At 33.3% G+C, this 13,585-nt stretch overlaps 1 protein-coding gene across 2 annotated transcripts in view; it reads right to left on the bottom strand.

Annotated features, from left to right (window-relative positions):
- The window catches only part of LOC113504485 (carbohydrate sulfotransferase 11), a 62,868-nt gene extending 50,690 nt beyond the window's left edge, over positions 1-12,178 (bottom strand). Inside the window, exon 1 of one of the 2 annotated variants that reach the window (XM_026886795.1) lies at positions 11,762-12,178. The gene's annotated coding sequence lies outside the window, so the exon portion shown is untranslated. The remainder of the gene's footprint in view (positions 1-11,761) is intronic. The other variant, XM_026886815.1, reaches the window with a different exon arrangement.
- Positions 12,179-13,585: the final 1,407 nt, after the last annotated feature.

Here is a 13,585-nt window from a genome sequence, read left to right as displayed (position 1 = left end):
AATAAACCATTCATCGAGGAAGGTTTTAGGCTATATACCATCACGCTGCGACTAATAGAAGCAAAGATACAATAGAAAGTGTGGAAAAAACAGGACAGATATAAATTATAAGTTATATCTTCTAACCACGAGGACGAAGTCGCGGGCAACAGCTAGTAACTAATAACTAGATACATTCTCAACCACTCTTTATTATACTCAATCATTGTTTATTCTAAAATTAAGTGATTGTTATGATTGTTCGTAATTGTTTTATTATATAGGAAGTTGTAATTCAGAAGAATAAGTAAAATTCTTGAATAAAATCTCATTTGATTTTCAATGGTCATTTGACGTAAATAAATGTTAGAGACTAGATGTAGAAAAGATAGAGTGTTTTAGTGACAGAAGTTATTTATAAAATTATGCGTCGTGTTGTGCATTAGCTAATATTGAAAGTGTCCCTGAATCTAAATACACTGAGCTAATTAGTTCGTGTAATGAACGTTTACATAAATACTAACATCTATTAATGTTGTAAAGAGAAAATAACAGTGTATTTTACGCTTTTTCAATATTTTTTTATTTATCAACAAAGGATAGGAACTTTAATTAATTTCTTGTATGATTTGAGCTATTTTCTGTTGTAATACGTCGATAAGAAGATAACCAAAAATGTTAAAATCTGTCTACAACGTACCTACAATATCTTTATATATTAGACTAGCTGTCAAAGAAAACTGTTTTTGTTTTGTTTTGTCCTACAAATGAGTACTAGAGAATAGAATTTTGTTGTTGTCCAATTCTCAGACCTACTCAAGATGCATACATCTTTCATGAGAATCGGTCGAGCCGTTTAGGACGATTTCAATTACGTAGGTATACGGTGTGATACGAGAATTTTATGTATTAGATTTTACTATAAATGTAACTATCAATATAGTCGTTCTAAACTCACTAAAACGGAATTATAATGATAAGTTATTCCCTACAGTATATATTTTTTACATACGGTATTCTCATACATGAAAAAAAATACTTTAACCACTTTTGTGAAAAACGATGTTCGGAATTTCCTATTCATGGCGAAAACAATAGATTTTAAATGTTAGCAAAAACTTATTCGTTTCGCAGATAATGTAAAATCTACAATGAAGTTCAGACAGCGATCGTTGAACTGTGTTGCTATGCCGTCGCCATTATTTTTGTTCCAACCGATAAGATACGCATTAGGTCTTTTGTTTTTTCGTACGCAGTTTGATACTTAGTAACTAAGTCCTAAACGATTCGGAAAGGCTCCGTATAATTTCACGCCTTTGGCCAAATACCAATGTTGCTATAGAAAAGCATACAAGCTATCTGACGCGCCCGAGACAGCATGTATCGTCATGATACACCGTACGTTGTAACATTGTAGGCATTAAAATCCACTGTTAAAGATTATTAGATAATTGTAAGCGTTGACACAAAACGTCATTTCCAGGAGTTTGTGTTTAAGTAGATACCTGTTTTTTACAAATTTTCTAATCCTTTGTGGGTTTACCAGAAGGATTACCAGAAGCCCACTGCCATGGACGGGTAAAGCAGTCAAACTGTAGGTAACCTCAAGAAACTTGTATGTACCTTTTCTGGGAGGGCGAAAGAATCCTCATAGACCGAACGCTGGAAATGCATTTACCTGTTCACGAAAAAGTTTACGGCCTTTTAATTATAATATAATTAGGAAACAAAGGAAGTGGAACACTTGAGAGTTTGTTGCGAGAAAGGAAAGATTAAGAGTGAGTTGAGTGGTGTCAAGAGGTTACTACGTAGTAAGTAGGAGATCGTAAGCAAACAAAAGCGACTTAGGATTAAAGTCAATGACAGTATTATTTGTATAGTTACTTTCATGTGGGTTGGTAGTCCTTAAATATTGTTTATTTAGTAGACAAAAAAGACAAAAAGACGTTCTCTTTCTTTCGTGTGAAGAAAAAATATTTGGATCATGTAATATAAAGAAACGTAACCCTTCTACGAAGTGAGCCAAAAAAGAGAGCAATAAAAAAACAAGCTTGGTTTTATTTTAATACTATTAATAAACCTACGTATCTTTATATTTGAATAACTAATAAAAAGACTTATTAATTTTACTTTCAAATTTAATCTAAAAACTCAATATAATATCTACAGCAAGAAAAATTTATTAAACTAAAATTGTATCTAGCAACTCCACTTAGTCTTAAGTACAAAAAAATGGACGTCTATTAAAAATGAATCAATTTTCTTCGATGACAATAGCCAATAAGCTGAAACGTTATTCATCAATCAATGTTAAAATGAGGCCAACGTCTTTATGGCGGCATCGGTTAATGTAGAACTTGAACTAATGCGGACATAGTCAATTAGCACTTGGTTCAAAGTAACCGTCTTGCATGCCGCATAGGAACGATCAATTTTTGAAAAGGCAACATCGTTTAAAAAAACGTTGTACAATTATAATTCTGGGCAATTCAGCTTTTTTTAAATTGATTCTTGGATAACAGTAGGAATATTATTATTACGATTAGAAAAAAGAACTCTACCTGGTTAAGATTGGTAGACGAGTTTTTTCTTTTTTCATTTTCGTTTGCTTTAATTTTTAACCGACTTCAAAAAAAGAGGTTATCAATTCGACTGTATTTTTTTTAGGTTTGTTCTTTAAATTGATTCAAGTTAAGAATTTGATTCTAATTTCCTATCAGTCTCACCCGACTTTTTTCAATTTAGTATATTTGACTTGTGACGTTCATAAGGCAGACGTAGACCACCCGAAGTTGCACGAAGATATACGAAGTACGACAATGATTTAAGACATAACCTAGCGAAACGGGAATAGTGGAAGCTCTATACAGCATATAACTTCATCTCTTTTGCACAACTGCAATAATATTACTTTAAAAGGTATTTGATGATCTTCGTAGCGCATTATTATTTAGTCATTCTTATTACGTCATCATGTTATTATTGTTGGGTTTTGTTAACTTAATATGAAGTAAACAACATGGTCGGTTGCACTAACTTTCTCGGAGATGAGATAAGTAAAAGTATTTTTTGATTCATAAAAGCAGTTTATAAAGATCATTGTGCTACTTCTGTTAGTTGACCAAAAAAAAGTATTTCATGTTTGGTTAGGCACTTGTAGACATCGACAGAAATATTATGCACTTCGAAGACGATAAAATGATGAAAACTAAAAAAATGAGTTAAGCTCGCCCTTTTTCATTAAATTATTCAATTTGTGTTAGAGAATTAAAATATTTAGTTTTTATCTTTTTAAATTTGCCTACAAATTCCATGTCAATAAACGCGTACTATAGTTTTTTTTTTAAGTTACTCAGTTCACCTCTGCATTTACCACAAACGATTTTCAACAACAATATTTGCTTTATTACTAACGTACACCATCTTTCGTAACCTCACTCACACATAACCACCAGTTGAAGACAATCGCATTAAAGTTCTTAAGTTCCAAGAATACTTACAAATTACATGTCACCATCGTAACTTACCGGCGGTAAATGCTTAGTTACCTTGGGTCACGGAATTACTCGATGTTGGAGGCGGTATAATCGATTTGATGTAGAATCGAATCGAATCGAGTTTAAACTACGAATTTTATAACAATGAGATCGATTGAAAATTGAATATTACTGAAGTAAATTTCGATTAACATCGTATTCACAAACGATAAGTACTATACTTGTGACTTTTTTATGGATAATTGTTTCTACATTCCGAGTAAAGAGTTTCAGTGACCATATGATTTGAAATAGAACTTTTAATAAAGTGGTATTTTGCTTAGACCTTCGATTTGATAAACTGTTCTGAAAATAGTTTTCTTCGCATATGTATTAATTAAGATCTGTTAAATGTTCAAATTGGGGACGGGGTGTTGGGGGTCAACTTGAGGAAGGACCTAGGTGCAAAAGTGGACTTCGATAGCCTGAATTTATTTATGAAATGTTAATATTAACAAATAGCATTAAGTTATTAACTGACAGTTAAACATATGAGGCAATGTCCGTCAGTCTATTCATTCGAAGGTATGTGATCTTTGAACTTATAATTACTTAGTTATTATTGTTCTATTGCATTGCGGTTCTATAAAACCTAGTGGGGCCAATAACCTTAAGAAAATCTAATTTAAGGCTTTCGAATGTTATTACACAAATTAATGATGAAGAAACAATTAAGTGCGACGAATTATAGTTACTAATTATGTTACGACATCGGTTTTTGTGAACCGCGAAATTATGATTTTTAATATTATTTATATGTTATTATATACTCTTTGGCCCGTAGCATGCAACTATGCGTAATGACGAAGTATTAAGAGTATATTGGTAGATATACACTCATAGTTATAGTTGGTATAGCAGATGGGTAGACGAAGTAAACAACACACAACAAAACAACAACCTCTCTCCCTTATAATAATTTCCTGTCACATCAACTAATAATGTGTGTATATGGTGAATTAAAACTTGAAACTAAAAAGTAACGACTGGCATTTAAACAACTCTCAAAGAGAAAACGAAAACTCAAAAAGAAAACTGTAAGCTAAAATACTTAAAAAAGTTTTTTTAGGTCTGCCATTGGTTAAGCTTCGCAACCAAATGCAATCTAAATAAGAGTTTACCCAACATATTCCACAGAACTGTCAAAGTCAAATCATTAGATCCTAACATTAAGAACACCCTTATTATTAAACCCATAGAGTTCATTTTCGTAAATCCCTTGAAACCAATATGAATTTAATGTTTCCCACGACTTGATGTTTTGTGACAGTTGTGCAAGTAATGTTGCAAACGTATTATATTGGCATGGTTATTCCTTTGGGTTTCACTGATCGTATGGGCAAGAGAATAGATCTGCGTGTCTACTAACTTGCGTTCGTTAGGAAAAAATTACTCAGTAGATATATTGTTACTAGTTGACTGAGAAAACGTTGTTATGCCCTGATGCAGAAAAGACATTATTTACGAATTAACAAATACTCTTATGGGGATATAAAATAGATGTTCGATTCTCATGTGGGTTTCGGAGGAATTCAATTACGTACTCCGTAACATGCGAATTTTATTCATATGTTAGAAGATTATTAATATACTTAAGTGCTGATTGTCTCTGTCAGATTCTTACTGTCTAAGATCTCCCTCAGTTACTCGGTGCGTGGTAAGGTATACCGAGCAATCAATCAAGGACATTTTTGTCAAATATTAGATTTTTTTTGAGAAAAATAATAGCTTGAAGTTCTGAAGTAGCCTTTACGTAGTCTTATGAGTTTTTCATGTATTATTTCAGTAATTTAAGTTTTGATTCATTAACAACTGTTATAAAAGTCCATGCGTTGGTTAAATTCGTTGTTAATTTAAAATAATGACTGTTTCATTGATAATACAATTAGTGACTGGGTATATAATAAAACTGATATTTATACACAAAAAGCTCATTAAAAGATATTCCAAATTATAAACCATTAATGATAAGAATTGTGAGTTTTGATGAAATAATAGTTAATATTTGTATCAAAATAACTGAAAAAGCGCTTAATTGCGATAATGGTTGGCATTTCCTGAATTATTTGATTGTTAAATAATGTAAATCATATAAAAACAACATACGATAATGATAACTTATCATAACCAATGCAATGAATCGATATTTCTTCGTAATCGACCTTTACCTACCTACTACTATTATAAAGGCGAAAGTTTGTAAGTATGGATGTTTGTTACTCTTTCACGTAAAAACTACGGAATGGATTTGAATGAAACTTTACCACAATATAGCTTATACATCAGAATAACACATAGGCTACAATTTTTGAGGTTTCTAATTTGAGGTCGTAAAAAAACGCATTTTTTGCGCTTACATTGCAAACGCTGACTCGCATTATTTGTATTGCAATATAATTTTACACCTCTTTATGACAAAATGTTATGCTAATCGAGGGTAATCTATAGTTTTGTGATTCCCGATTGGCTCCCGATCATTGAGAATCGAGTAAATTCTTAGTGGTTTTAGACAAATTCGGAGTATAGCAATTAACACATCTTTTTGCAAAGGGAGAAGGAAGTGATTGAGGATTTCAATAGAGTCAGAAAACGGCAATGTCCAATATAACATAATTAAATTTGCTATAAAGTTCACGTCTAATTATAATTATCGATTAATTCCTTCCTTACATTAACATTCATTTAATAAAAGGCCCTATTAAAAGTAAAACCGACCGGGTTAATAAACGGATCCCCAAACCTGTAATTTACCGAAAAAATTAAAAACATTTCACGCATTCACAGCGGTGTATTACTCACGTAAATAATAAAGTATCCAATTATACAAAAACCGGTCAAGTGTGAGGTAGATTTGATATACCGAGGGTTCCGAATGAAGCCTGAGAAAAGGTCATTTTCCAAAAATAATGGACTCGTATTAAATTGCTTGCGTTGCTACTTGTATCACGGTTTAGAAGGTGCTCGATGACAGACAGACGAACAAACAGCAGTGTCTTTGAACTAGGGTCTCGCTTTAAATTTTTGACAACGGAACCCTAATAACAGTAGTCATTATTTCGTAATGGAAAAAATCGTGCGTAAAGCCGCAGGGCAGAAGTAGTCTATATAACTGTATAAACGTACGCTATGACCGCTCAATCTGTGCCAAACAATTGAATACTGATATTATAATATTATCAATCTGTTTTGTTATAATTTGGTTTTATTGATGAAATTGAGCAGACGCAAAATTGTTTTGAGATATTTAAAATGTGAATCCTTTGCTGCGTTTTTGATTGCAATGATTTGGAGACCGGAGATTGTTTCTGTTTTGAGGAACTTTTAAACTTTAAATCTAAGTGTTAGGTTTTAGCCTAAATTGGAAGGCATCTGCCTTCTTAAGCTTTTACAATTTTTAAGGTAACGTTGCACAGTCATAAAAGTAACCTAAAATCCTATGAATTTATAAGTTTTATTGTCTTTTCAATATGTATCGTTGTTTATTGAGTTCTATACACATAAAAGCAAAAACTGTGATATAATTTAGTAGCATTGCGATTCTTCGCTGTTACCTATTTATTCATTCATTTCAATTGTCATGGTTTTCTATTATAATTGGCATACTAAGTATACGGACCGCATAAACATTCCGAGGTTACTTAATGGCCGCTCCTACCCGTATTCTGTTTATCGTTATTTTAAATGTACTCTAGAACTACTGCAGCTCACCTCCTAAGGTTAGTCTATAGCAGCTGTTGTGGATGCTGTGGATTGACAGCATACGACGGTATAACAGCTGCCCTTTTTCTTAAATGCAACAAACTAATATGAAAAGCAAATTTATGCCTGTTTTTTTGGTTCAGTTCAGTTTTTTGGACACCCACTTCCTCGAGGCAGGAAGCTGGTACTTTTAGATTTTTACTGACTTAAACCTAAAGTGCTGCGTAATGGATAACTCATTTGGTCGGTGCATGCCAAGGTATTTCAACTCATCATACGCCGACCGTGGGGGACCGCCAGCTGTCGGCCAATGGATGCTTGCTTGCTCTTGGAGCGTTTTCACCACATCCACGGCACGAAATATGAAAAAGTATGTAGGTGCCGTTGAAAAGGGGGAATACAGGGGATCTACTCCCTGACAACAGTTTATATTTCCAATATTGCAAAAGAGCGAAATAAGCCGAGCAAGATGAAGTTATAGACCCGGTATTAGTTTAACCCTGCAACTCTCTTGGGAGGGACCTGCAGTGCCCAATTTGGCAGCTCCCAACCCCCTGAACTTATGTCGGTCGTTCTGTACACAAGTTTGCAAAGTGAGGTATCTTCGACCCTTTTAATGTCCCCTGTGGCTGTGATGTTGCATAAACTATACTCTATTTGTTGTCAAATTACAAATAAGGATATTAAAGGTAATTTGTTTGGGAAAAGTGGTTGAGCCGCGCCCCCCAACAGACCAATTTCAAGTATTTATAAGTTATACTGCTGCTCAAAGGCTTCTTTTAAGGCCTTTTATACATTCTGATTTATCACCTCGGACTAGCCTTAGCCGTATGCGCCAAAGTAATTAAAATAAAACATGTTTTTTTCATCACCTTATTACACCCTAGTTCTAATCACAACATGCACAGCCCAATTTATTTAGAATCTCGCCATAACAATATTAAATGTCAACCGAATTAAAATAAAATTGATTTCTGAAATCCTGACTTTGCCAAAGACGTACTTAAATAATGAAATACTATGTCAAAATTCAGTTTGACTAATGCGTCACAAGGCTTGGACTTCAATAGGCTAAGGTTAGGCCTATTCACATAACATTTGTAGGTCATCCATAACGCAACAGAAAACAACCTAGATATTTTGTCTTAAGTATATTTTGTGCATATATTTGTGTCAGTTACAGCATACCAACTTGTATTGAAGATAATTTAATGAAGGACTCGAAATAATTACTTATTTGTTTAGTTGATGTTTCATGGTTTATTGTTGGATTAGTGAATCCACTAAAAGGTGTCTTAATTAACTATTCAGTTTACAACGGGATTAGCTATCGACATATAAAACACATTTGATAAAAGTCCCTCTATATGTACACCCTGTTTCTAGGTCAAACGATTGAAATATACCTTCTTTAGCCTCAGAAAAAAACTTAAAATTTTGGCAGAGCAAATCTGAAAAGTAGGGTCAATAAAAACCAAACAAATGACTATTCCATTATTGTTTTTTTTTTGTAACTTTATAAAATATAAAGTACCTTTCAAAAAACTTTGACTAAAACAGTCTGATCCCATGATATCATGTCCGCCCGACACTGTAATCCCATGTGCTAACAATTAAACAATTATGACTAATCTAGTTTAAGACTAAATGGAGATCATTATGCCTAGACAAACAATTGTATTTGTACGGCTTAATAGCGTGAGACTTTACAGCCAACGTCATACAAAAAATGTCATAGCCGAAATAATCTGTGGATGATGATTTATAGTTAAACCAAGGTTACACACAAATAGTTGGACAAAATTGTTCAGGTGCAAGGTAGTCTGCAAATAGCAAAAACATCTCAAAAAAGCTAGATCAAATAGGCAAGAAATAGTTTAAATTAAATGTTCAACAAACGTTCGCGTAATGTCTCAAATCGTAAAATTGAATATTCCAGCCAATATTTCAGACATCAAAGCTAGCGTGGAAATGAAAATATGAAACGAGACACAAATATAAATAACGATATATAAAATAAATTTGTGAATATTCATGCTATAATAATTATAATGCAGACCACTTTATCAAATTCTCACGTGAATAAAAAGTCAGTTTTTTGTCGTCTTGTTCATGATGTCACCGTGATGTCAAATGGGCAATAGAAAGAAAAAAAACAAACTAGCGCAAAGACAAACTAGCGTAGCGTGAACACGCGCTTTGAGAGATAAACTGTTAAAGAAAATATGAGTTTCCGATTTTATACATTAAAAATTTTATCACTTTTGAAGTTTTTTCGAATTCCAGAACATCATTTTGAGAATATACACTTTTTAACAAAATTGTCTCTATTCTCTTAACGACAACACTACCTTAATTTAATTTTTATGACCCGCTGGAAATTCTCATGGACTTCCTTGCTTTTCCGTTCCCTGTATTCGGGAGCCAAACGGGAACGTTTTTGCTGTCTACTCCGAACACGTTCAATTACAAACCCTACCATACTGGAAAGGGTCACAGTCCTAGTTATCCATAATACGCATGCGAAATCGCGGGCGATGATGATATATTTGTAACCACTTGACAAAGACGACAAACGACTCAACACCGTCCAAACTAATTGACCTCCCTGTCTTCGCTCATTTCAACAAGTAGAAAAATATTTTGATAAGGTCTTTTAATATCTTTTACATAAAGACACTTCGGATGAAGAGGGTCACGTGAATACTTGACAAGAGCTACCGGTTCCTATAATTTATTCCAATATTCAGAGTTGAATATTTACGTAACGTTAATAGGAATTTTATTCTAAAATCTCAATGTTATAATCATTACTTACGTAATATTGTAAATGAATTGATTGGAAATTTGGTGAACGCGGTCATTCTTAACAGTAAACTTTAATTGTGTTTATTTTACCTAACTATTTATGTAGAGGAAAACTACTAGGAGTAGTCTAATTCTGTTCACTTGTGGGATACTCCTAATTAATAAATAGTAATAACTATTGTACGTCAGTAATACCAGTTTTAAATTTAAGTATTGTATATTATTAACCGCAAACCTTGACCTAGTTTCAAGATGGCTGAATTCAATGAACCTTTTTTGTTTTATCCGTACTTTAAAGATTTGTTTATAAATAATAATGCTAAATAATAACGCTCCGATGCATACCATTAGTTTTCTGGTATGTTTTAAAGGTGGCTAGGTTTTATTAAATGTCAAGTGTCTAAGACGAGTTGACCTCGCCTTATTATTGCGATTCATGCAAAGTAAATAAAAGCACAACATAATTTTGATATGCGGAATTTTATCTTCGATATTGCTGATTGCCCTTTAATAACGTATAATATATAACAATAAAAATTTTCATGCATTATTCCCTTATGCGTATAGTTCCCAGTTATCAAAAAGGTTTTTTGTAAATGAAGAAAAAGATCCGGTACATAAAAGAAACAATAATTAAGGTTATGTTGAATGTTCATCATTGAGCGTTATATAAAAATATTTTAACTTCCATATTACCAAGTTACTGTAAATGTACCTAAAATAACAAAACATTATTATAGGTAACTACTTATTTACGAAAGAATTTAGAAGCTCACATGTAACTTATGAGTGAACAATGAAAAAAAACCTCTACATTCCAGTTCATTGTAATTTGATTCATAATATACAACAAAATGATGTAATAGACGATAAAAATGAAGTTCCGAACAAAAGCTTTGACACGCGATGCTATTATTTCCATTAAAATCCACTGTTTTTATTCTGGACAATGCAAGAGTTTGTTGATGGTATCGATAAGATTAAAAAATGTAGAGTCCGCAACAAAAGTTAAAGAACAAAATTTGATGAAATAAACATAAGTTTAAGCTATTATTTGGCTTAAATAGATATCATACTAATAATTTTTTGGCTGTATAGTTTCCTAATCGCAACGAAAATTACTTCATTTTATGATATATCTGCATTTCATCATTTAAGTTGCTGACTCTCCTTACTAATAAATTACTATCAAATAATAATAAATAACTTTCGTAACAATAAATTAAGAATGTTTTGTATTATACCATGGCTTCGGCTGTTATGTCAAAATATTTGAATGCAATTAATGAGTTTGTTTTCAACTTAATTTAAACCGGTTCCCACCGTAAACATTGCTTATGTTTGTGGAATATATTATCTTTCGTGTATGTTTTATTATACGTGCACGTGTATATTTTTATTTCGTCATTGTTATATGGCCTCTTAATTTGATTTGCGAGTGTGTCATCGTGTTAAAGTGCTGCAGTGCATCCGTGGGTGTCACTGCGTACATGCCCGGTGTCGGCATATTATATTAACATTGCAAAAATTCTTATAATTTATTCTTTAATAGATATTAGCTTGTATTCTTAAAGTAAACGGAACTAAAAATCATTGATTTCCCATCCATTTTTCCCTCCCCGGTGTTTTCTTTGATCATAAATTGACTCTACATTTCTTATGACAAATACAAGCAATGAACTGTGATGTAATGATTTAAGAAATATAAAAACAAAAGATTCGGACCCATGTATACTTACTGATTAATATAGAAGCAAATATTGTTCATATTATTTAATATTTATGTAATACAGTCTGTCGCCATGTGCGCTTTCACGAAAACTATTAAATAAGTACGATATCATATTAAACTTCACTATTTATCAAATAAGATAGTCGGAACAGTTGTTCATGAATGAAACTGGCGCTGAAATTTAATTTAAAGCACAGGTAATTATAATTTGTTTATAAATAAAGGCTTCACTGCCGATGCGAGTCGGTTGCGCAGTGCTCACAAATGTGTAGCGAGCGGCGCGTGCCGGGAGGCGAGGCTACGACCGCGCACCACAGGAGGCGCGGCGACACTGGCGACGCGCGACGGCTGCGTATCGACCTCCTCCATCACAATGAATGGTGAGCCAGCACCGCAGTCTGCCGCTGCAAGCTCACTACTGCACTGCAGCTTTATTTCTGGCAACCTCCCCAATACTCAACGTAACGAAAACATAGAATTTTCTTTGCAAAAATATGCCAACAACAGAGTCCGTGACACGCGAAATTCCGAGCCACTGACCGGGTTCTGAAGACGTTAAAGAATTCTGCGGTTCTTTCATTTATCATTCGCTTTTACATATCTTTCTCTTTTACGTATTTTGTTATAAATTTTGAGAGATGTCCGTCACTACGCATGCGTGAGTCAGAGAGCTAGCGTAGCCGGCTGTATCAGCTGATTATGTGACCTTGTATCTACATTTCGGTTCTCTTGCCGTTTTATTTTATCTGCGAAGCATGGTACAGCACTGTCTTTGTGAATATATCCACTGGGATTGCTAACACAATACGTGTGAATTCTTGACCTTTAAGAGTTATCTCATGAGGGTATAATGAGCAGAACCTTTCAAGGTTGTCGTGTTAGGTCGCGTTGGTCCCACGAGCACACCTATAGATAAAAGCTTCTGAATACTGGTAATTATTCTGACTGAGCTAAAGTGGTACTATTATTTAGAGTGGTCCTAATAAATGCTGAATACGGAATAAATAAAAAACTGACCATTATTTGATGACCTGATGTAGCTGTAAAAAATTATAGAATTATAGAAAAAATTTAACTGGTTCTCGTTTGTTTATACTTTATATGAATAAAAAATTGAATTGAATAATTAAATAAGTAGGTATTTGTAATTAAGCATACTGTTTCTTGCGTGTTTTTGAGGCAACCTGTCAACACCTCGTCATTTTTTCTTTAAAACATACAAAAAAGTTGTATCAGTCGCAATATGGCCCTGTATAAACAACTACTTAGATCAAAATCTAAGACAGAAACATCTATTCGGACATACTTTGAAGCTTGACAAACATTCTATTAACACTGACGTGAGAACAACGTCACTGTATAAATACATTGCTTGTGTAGCTTACGACAAGCAAACGTTTCTAGTAGACAAGAAGCAATGAATATCAAAGTCGTAACGGTAGCCACACGATTGTGTGTTGCTACGTGACGGACTTATAAATTAGGAGGCTCAATCTGAACGGCATACTTCTAAATCTTAAATTAATAAAATAATAGTTGTTAAAAAGAGATGCCGCTCTACGTTATGTATAGCGCTATCCTGCTTCCTCAACCACACTAATAATACTTTAGGGTATGGTGGTAGGCAGACCATTCCTTTGCCTATCATCAATATCAATGGTTTCCTGTTATCGATGAATGAATCATTTATATTGGTCAATCGGCTCATTATTTCAATCAACGACTTAAATTATTTAAATGGTTCGTAAACTTGCATTTAATGAAATGTCTGATTAAAGATAAGGATATTGTGGTCGTATTGATATTGTTTGTGGCCAGTCTAATCACGGAT

Source organism: Trichoplusia ni, chromosome 2, assembly GCF_003590095.1.
Source record: "Trichoplusia ni isolate ovarian cell line Hi5 chromosome 2, tn1, whole genome shotgun sequence".
Lineage (NCBI taxonomy): Eukaryota > Metazoa > Arthropoda > Insecta > Lepidoptera > Noctuidae > Trichoplusia > Trichoplusia ni.
The sequence above is the reverse complement of the archived record's forward strand: the minus strand, read 5'-3'. Positions and strand labels throughout refer to the sequence as shown.